Consider the following 9,306-nt stretch of genomic DNA (forward strand, 5'->3'; position numbering starts at 1 on the left):
CATCCACATGATACTCTGAATAGTTCTTTATTGAAACATCTAAGGAATTTTTCCAAAAAATACAAAGTCCACCACTGCGGCCACTACTACCGACACCAAAACTGAAATCATAACCTAAAGACATACACAAACCTTCAACACGACTCTTTTGTAATTGGGTTTCAACTAAACACATTATAGATGGCGAACTGATCTCCACAAGATCATGTAGCTCACGGACTGTCGTGGGATCGGCTATCCCGCGGCAGTTCCAACTTAAGATTTTCATTGGGCCTGGCGGCGCCCCGAGTCGGAGCCCGCCAATAACGCCATCTTGTTTGTGTTTTGCTTCATTGGTGATGCTGATTTCTTCACTTTCTTAGCATCTCACAGAGACACATATGTTGGAGGTGGTGGAGGTACAACCATAAGGGCCTGGCCCAGGTCACCCTGAACTGTCAAGTGTCCGGTGTCAGAACTCCCAGTCGCACCCTATGATTGCTGGTTTTGATCAGGCGTGTTACCAGCCAAAGCAAAGCTCAGGTTCCTTCGAGCCCCCTGATCTTCTTCATGCTCCTTCCCCCTTGTGTCAGTTGGTTTCAAAGGACTAGTCACATCTTCTTCCTCTCCCTCTTCTGCTCCCGAGTCCAAACCTGCATCCCGAGATGAGTGTTTACGTACTAGTGAATGATAACCCACAAGTATAGGGGATCAATTGTAGCCTCTTTCGATAAGTAAGAGTGTTGAACCCAACGAGGAGCTAAAGGCAGAACAAATATTCCCTCAAGTTCTATCGACCACCGATACAACTCTACGCACGCTTGACGTTCGCTTTACCTAGAGCAAGTATGAAACTAGAAGTACTTTGTAGGTATTTTTGGATAGGTTTGCAAGATAATAAAGACTACATAAATAAAAAGTAGGGGATGTTTAGATAAAGACACAAGTAAGTTAATTTTAGTAAAGAGCTTTTTGTTACGAGAAAGTTATTTGTCCCTAGGCAATCGATAACTAGACCGGTAATCATTATTGCAATTTTATTTGAGGGAGAGGCATAAGCTAACATACTTTCTCTACTTGGATCATATGCACTTATGATTGGAACTCTAGCAAGCATCTGCAACTACTAAAGATCATTAAGGTAAAACCCAACCATAGCATTAAAGCATCAAGTCCTCTTTATCCCATACGCAACAACCCCCTTACTCGGGTTTGTGTTTCAGTCACTCACGCAACCCACTATAAGCGAATCATGAACGTATAGCAACACCCTACAACGGGGATCCCTCACGCTTGCGCGACACAGAGAGCACCATAGGACAGCACCAATAATAAAACATGCAACTCAAACAAATCACGATCATCAAATAACCATTAGGACAAAACGGATCTACTCAAACATCATAGGATTGTTGGGGAACGTAGTAATTTCAAAAATTTCCTACGCACACGCAAGATCATGGTGATGCATAGCAATGAGAGGGGAGAGTGTTGTCTACGTACCCTCGTAGACCGGAAGCGGAAGCGTTAGCACAACGCGGTTGATGTAGTCGTACGTCTTCACGGCCCGACCGATCAAGCACCGAAACTACGGCACCTCCGAGTTCTAGCACACGTTCAGCTCGATGACGATCCCCGGACTCCGATCCAGCAAAGTGTAGGGGAAGAGTTCCGTCAGCACGACGGCGTGGTGACGATCTTGATGTTTTACCGTCGCAGGGCTTCGCCTAAGCACCACTACAATATTATCGAGGATTATGGTGGAAGGGGGCACCGCACACGGGTAAGAAAACGATCACGTGGATCAACTTGTGTGTCTAGGGGTGCTCCCTGCCCCCGTATATAAAGGAGCAAGGGGAGGAGGCCGGCCGGCCCTATGGCGCGCCAAGGGGGAGGAGTCCTCCTCCTAGTAGGAGTAGGACTGAGGGAGAAGGAAAGGGGGGCGCCGCCCCCCTCTCCTAGTCCAATTCGGACCAGGGGGAGGAGGCGTGCGACCCACCCTGGCTGCTCCTCTCTCTCTCCACTAAGGCCCATACGGCCCATTACTTCTCCCGGGGGGGGGGGGGGGTTCCGGTAACCCTCCGACACTCCGGTTTTCTCCGAAATCACCCGGAACACTTCCGGTGTCCGAATATAGCCGTCCAATATATCAATCTTTATGTCTCGACCATTTCGAGACTCCTCATCATGTCCATGATCACATCCAGGACTCCGAACTAACTTCGGTACATCAAAACTCATAGACTCATAATATAACTATCATCGAAACCTTAAGCGTGCGGACCCTACGGGTTCGAGAACGATGTAGACATGACCAAGACATGTCTCCGGTCAATAAACAATAGTGGAACCTGGATGCTCATATTGGCTCCCACATATTCTACGAAGATCTTTATCGGTCAGACCGCATAACAACATACGTTGTTCCCTTTGTCATCGGTATGTTACTTGCCCACTACTAGGAAAAGGGCTAAAGATAGGATTGACACTAATGGCGCACCAGGGAAGTGGTGCGCCACTACTATATTCTAATGGCGCACCAGGTGGAGATACGCCATTAGTGTGGAAGACACTAATGGCGCACCAGGAAAAAGGTGCGCCACTAGTAAAACATTTTTTTTTCATTTTTTCAAACATACTAATGGTGCATCCTAGCAAAGTGCGCCATTAGTAGTTAGAACTACTAATGGCGCACCGGCGACAGAGTGCGCCAGTAATTTTTTTTTACTTTTTGGCAAAAAAACATTCTAATGGCGCACCACTGCTAGGTGCGCCATTAGTAAGCTTCCCCCCACTCCACCTATTCCCCAACCGTACGCCGCCGCCGCGCTTGCACGCCCCCTCCGTCCCCTGCCGCCGCCGCCCCGACCCCCGCCCCCGCGCCCCTCCGCCCCCTCCATCCCCTTCGTCCCCTGCCGCCGCCGCCCCGACCCCCGCGCCCCCACGCCCCCACCACTGCAGCTCCCCCGCGCCTGGTTGTGAACAGATAGCTAGCTAAGATCGATTGTATTTAAATCATAGTCTTCATTTCTCGATTGTATTTCATGGGCAGTTTTTGAATCATGAATATTTTTAAATTTCATGGGCACTTTTTGAATTCATGAGGACACTTGATCTCGATCCCCCTCCATCTTGATCTCGATTCCCCCTCCATCTCGATCTCGATCCCCCTCCATCTCGATCCCACCCTCCCCCGCTAGCTCCACCGCCGCCGACGACCCACCGCAACCCTCCCCCGCTCCACCGCCACCGACGAGCACCCGGCCCCCCGCACCCTCCCCCGTTCCACCGCCGCCAACGGGCACCCCCCGCACCCTCCCCCACTCCATCGCCGCCGCCAATGATATTTTCAAGCAACAAATTTGAACATATTTTTTTAAAAAATTATTACTGTTTTTATAAAAAAATGTTACTGTTATGATTTAAACAAATTTGAACATATTTAAACACAAATAAATATAAAAACAACATTTAAAATGCATAAAAAATATTGGGGAGCCTGGGAATCGAACCCAGGACCTCCTAGTGTGTGTGTTGCGTGCTGACCAGTCGGGCTAGTGGGTGGGTTCTGTTGTAGATAGGATTAGGTTGTAGATAGGGCTAGTGTGGGCTAGATTAAAACAAAATTCTAATGGCACACCGAGGGGTGGTGCACCATTAGAATAGTCGTACTTATGGCGCACGAGGGTGTGGTGAGCCATTAGAAAGCTTCCCCCACACTAAATCCCCAATCTCTCTAATCTCTCCCCTGCCTCATCGATCTCACCTGCTGCCCCCCGTGTTCGCCGTCCCCCTCGCCGCGCCCCTCGCCTCCTTCGCCGTCCCCGAGCCGAGCGCCGCCTCCCTCGCCGCCTCCCTCCGCCGCTCCGCCGTCGCCGTCGTTCTCGTCCCCGCCCCGCCCACCCGCCGCGCCCAGCGGCTGCTCCCACGAGATCACCGCCCTCCCGACTCTGACCCCACCGCCGTCCACTGCGACGAGCTCACCGTCGCCCTCCCCCGAGTCCGCCGTCCCCGTGCGGCCCCTGGTCAGTCTCTCTCCCCCTCTCTCCCGCGCTCATCCCCATGCCCCCACGGGGCGGCGCCCTAGGGTTAGGAGCAGGAGCTCGCCGCCGCCACCCCGTCGTGCCGCTGCTGTTGCTTCATGCCGACGCCGTTCCCGCGCGCTCGTGCGCTGATGCTATTAGAATGTTGGTCTTAGGTTCATAACAGTGTCAGAGCTTCAGACTATGATGCTTCTCTGATTATCCTGTTATGGCACTGCTTCTATGAAACTGCCCCTTTTATATTTGGCACCCTCATTGTTACGTCCCGTAGATGCTTTCCTTATCCTGCAGGCTTGTACATCATTACGTGTCTCTTCAGTGGTTGCTCAGTGGCTAATTCTGTTTGCTCCATTGATGAGCTCTAGGCGCCTTGGCGGTGTTGTCATTGTCTTTGCATATCAATGCTGGCAAAATTGCTTGACTTAACGTTTAATGTGTTCCTACATAGCTGAATAGGATAAAACTCATATTGTTCAACCGCTGTCCCTTTTACATTTAGTGCACTTATGTCCCGGAGATCCTTTCATTACCATATAGGCTTGTACATCATGTGTCTCTTAAATGGTTTCTATAAGCTGGATGTCATTAGTTGTGTCCAAGTTGTGTTAATGGGCTGCTGCTTTGTGATGTAACCACCAAACTCCCTGATTTTGCAGTTTGATTGCTACATTTATCTCAACTTCTAGTTGACATTTCTACTTGATTAGAATTTTACAGGGGACTTATGCTGAAATTTCAGAATCTGATTCTGACTATGATGCTTCTCTGATTATCCTGTTATGCCCTGTCAACGATTTGCTTCCCTCGACGCTGCGAGTTATTAGTTCTCATGCCCCAATGAATTCTCTTCACTATGCTCTAGGCAGTCAACTGTGGTAGATGCTAGAGTATTGTAACTGCATTTCACATGCCAAAGTAAATGTAGCCTATTAGGACAATATGATTATTTTAGAATAGTTAGAGGAGCATCGGTTTATTGCATCAGATGTGATATGTCAGGAGATTTATTCCATGTGTTAATATTTTCTTCCCAACAGTTCTGTTAAGATGAGATCTATCCATTGTCCATAATATATTGCTGAATAATAATATGTGTGGTGTCTTTGACATAAATAATAAATTGGAAGATGTTCAGAGATTTAGGCCAACTGGAACTTTAACAATATTGGTGATGATGACGAGTAGTTCTTATTATCTTCTGTGTTCACGTCTCTAGATTTTATCTCATGTGTTCACATCTGTCTTAATACCTTGCCTTGCCTTGTTCGGTTCTAGTGCATAAAGGTCTATGGTCAATTGATATTTTGTGCTTCCACTACAGAAAGGTCTATGGTATATTTTGTCTGTCCTTTTCAAGTAAAGAAATCTAAATGTTATCTGTATAATACCTTGCCTTGTTTGGTTGTATCGGTTATACCTGTATGTTGTCCAGTAGGTTTGTTAGGTTTGATAGCATAGAAGAAATAGACAGGGTACTCCATATGTTTTATGATCTGTTGTAAGGGTACTAATTGGTCTCTTCTGCTGCTTATCAGAGATGGCGGGAAGCAGCCATGCCGCTCTGCGACACCGCAGTACGAGTTGGATGCTTCCGAGTTCTTCACTATCATACTTGGGACTTCAGTATCATCCATGATGCAGGTATATAAAACGAGAGATCTCCCCTTCACCCATCTCATTATGATATCTGTTGTTTGCCTACATCACTCATTGTCCCAAACTGCAGGGGCTGCCTGACAGTTTTAAGAACATGCTGATGGGTGAAGATCCGCCAAATAATGTGAAGGTGCGACAGGCCGGCAGCGGGTTTCGCAGGCTGTGGGATGTGGAGTTGGTGATCAAGGAGGGCCACATGTACTTGTCTTGTGGGTGGGAGAAGTTCTACCATGCCTACGACCTGCGGCTGGGGTACTTCCTTCTCTTCAGGTACGACGACGACGCCACCATGCTCATCGTGAAGGTGTTCAACGCGACTATGTGTCGCATGCGCTACGCTGAAGATTATGATGCCGGTACGTTCTACCTCTTCTTATTCCTCTACATTTGGCTTTGTCTCACATCGATTGTTAACGGTCATTGTTGCATTTGGACAGGTAATGGGAGCAGCAGCAGCGACAATGGCTACAACCAAAGCAGCAGCGACCATGGCTGTAGCGAAAGCAGCAACGATTCTGGCTGTAGCGAAAGCAGCAGCGATTCTGGCAGTAGCATAGACAACAAGAAGGATGATCCGGACTGGAGGGCGGGAGAAGAGGAGCAGAGTGGGGATGAGGAGCTGCAGGATGACGATGGGCATCAGGCTGAGGATGACCTAGCGCTGGTGGTGGCTGACCAAGGGCAAGAGATGGTGGTGGCTGACCAAGGGCAAGAGATGGTGGTGGATGACCATGGGCAAGAGATGGAGGTGGCTGAGGATGACCTAGCGATGGTCGTGCCTGAAGGTGGCCTCGTGATGGTGGTGGTGCCTAACAATGACCATGCACCGGTGGTGGCACCGGCGATCCCACAGTTGGGCGACATGACCACGCCAATTGAGGTAGAAGACTACATCCCACTGCCTCCACCACCTCCACCGCCTCGCCGCTCTTGGCGCATCAGGCTGAGGAAGGAGAAGGAGAAGAACAATGCATGAGGACTGAACTTTGTCAGGTATGTCAGATCTCCAAAATGATATATATATACTTAGTTACCTATGTTATCTCTAATATGCTTAGTTTCCTATAGGTTAGCTTCATTTTACCTAAGTTGGCTCTAATATGCTAACTTAGAGCTTATATGCTTAGTTTCCTATAGGTTAGCTCCAAAATAACTTATGTAGCACAAAATGATCAAGTTTACATAATAATCTTATAGTCTTTTTCTTATTCTTCTTCTTTTCCAAAATGACATAGGTTAGCTTCATTTTACCTAAGTTGGCTCTAATATGCTAACTTAGAGCTTATATGCTTAGTTTCCTATAGGTTAGCTCCAAAATAACTTATGTTAGCACAAAATGATCAAGTTTACATAATAAGCTTATAGTCTTTTTCTTATTCTTCTTCTTTTCCAAAATGACACATGTTAGCTTCATTTTACCTAAGTTGGCTCTAATATGCTAACTTAGAGCTTATATGCTTAGTTTCCTATAGGTTAGCTCCAAAATAACTTATGTTAGCACAAAATGATCAAGTTTACATAATAAGCTTATAGTCTTTTTCTTATTCTTCTTCTTTTCCAAAATGACATAGGTTAGCTTCATTTTACCTAAATTAGCTCTAATATGCTAACTTAGAGCTTATATGCTTAGTTTCCTATAGGTTAGCTCCAAAATAACTTATGTTAGCACAAAATGATCAAGTTTACATAATAAGCTTATAGTCTTTTTCTTATTCTTCTTCTTTTCCAAAATGACATAGGTTAGCTTCATTTTACCTAAGTTGGCTCTAATATGCTAACTTAGAGCTTATATGCTTAGTTTCCTATAGGTTAGCTCCAAAATAACTTATGTTAGCACAAAATGATCAAGTTTACATAATAAGCTTATAGTCTTCTTCTTATTTCTTTTCCAAAATTCTTCTTATTCTTCTTCTAGTGTTCTTCTTCTTCTAGTATTCTTCTAGTCTTCTTCTTTTTCTTCTTCTAACTTCTTTTTATCATTTTGCAGATTTGATTTAATTCACGGAAGCTTGCATGGATGGAGTGCTTCTTTTCCATTTGTGTTTTTATTTTGTATCAATGTGAAACTTTTGTGAATTGATGGATAACGGTGTTGGATGAACAATGTGAAACTTTTGTAATATGTAACGATGGAACTATGTGTTGGCTATGTATGTATATATGATGAAACTTGTGTGTTGGCTACGTATGTATATATGATGGAACTTGTGTGTTGGCTATGACTGTTATATGGATGCTTGTTGTATATATATGTGTTCGATATCTCATAGGTGAAATAGTGACATGAGATTAAGAAAAAAAATTAAAAAAATTGTTACTAATGGCGCACTAACGTGTGGTGCGCCATTAGTATAGCAGACACTAGTGGCGCACTGTGGGCAAAACTAATGGCGCACTGCCTGGTGCGCCATTAGTATACCAGATACTAATGGCGCACCACTGGTGCGCCATTAGTAAAAAATTCTAGTGGCGTGATACTAATGGCGCACCAGTGATGCACAATTAGTAGGCAAAACTGGTGCACCATTAGTAGCCCTTTTCCTAGTAGTGGCCCGAGATTCGATCGTCGGTATCTCAATACCTAGTTCAATCTCGTTACTGGCAAGTCTCTTTACTCGTTTCGTAATACATCATCTCGCAACTGACTCGTTAGTTGCATTGCTTGCAAGTCTTATGTGATGTGCATTACCGAGAGGGCCCAGAGATACCTCTCCGACAATCGGAGTGACAAATCCTAATCTCGAAATATGCCAGCCCAACACTTACCTTTGGAGACACCTATAGAGCTCCTTTATAATCACCCAGTTACGTTGTGACGTTTGGTAGCACACAAAGTGTTCCTCTGGCAAACGGGAGTTGCATAATCTCATAGTCATAGGAACATGTATAAGTCATGAAGAAAGCAATAGCAACATACTAAACGATCGAGTGCTAAGCTAATGGAATGGGTCAAGTCAATCACATCATTCTCCTAATGATGTGATCCCGTTAATCAAATAACAACTCTTTGTCTATGGTTAGGAAACATAACCATCTTTGATTAACGAGCTAGTCAAGTAGAGGCATACTAGTGGCACTCTGTTTGTCTATGTATTCACACATGTATTATGTTTCCGGTTAATACAATTCTAGCATGAATAATAAACATTTATCATGAAATAAGGAAATAAATAATAACTTTATTATTGCCTCTAGGGCATATTTCCTTCAGTCTCCCACTTGCACTAGAGTCAATAATCTAGTTCACATTGCCATGTGATTTAACACCAATAGTTCACATCATTATGTGACCAACACTCAAAAGGTTTACTAGAGTCAATAATCTAGTTCACATCGCTATGTGATTAACACCCAAAGAGTACTAAGGTGTGATCATGTTTTGCCTGTGAGAGAAGTTTAGTCAACGGGTCTGCCATATTCAGATCCGTATGTATTTTGCAAATTTCTATGTCAACAATGCTCTACACGGAGCTACTCTAGCTAATTGCTCCTACTTTCTATATGTATCTAGATCAAGACTTAGAGTCATCCAGATCTGTGTCAAAACTTGCATCGACGTAACTTTTTACGACGAACCTTTTGTCACCTCCATAATTGAGAAATATTTCCTTATTCCACTAAGGATAAT

This window comes from Triticum aestivum, chromosome 3A (assembly GCF_018294505.1).
Source record: "Triticum aestivum cultivar Chinese Spring chromosome 3A, IWGSC CS RefSeq v2.1, whole genome shotgun sequence".
Classification (NCBI taxonomy): Eukaryota; Viridiplantae; Streptophyta; class Magnoliopsida; order Poales; family Poaceae; genus Triticum; species Triticum aestivum.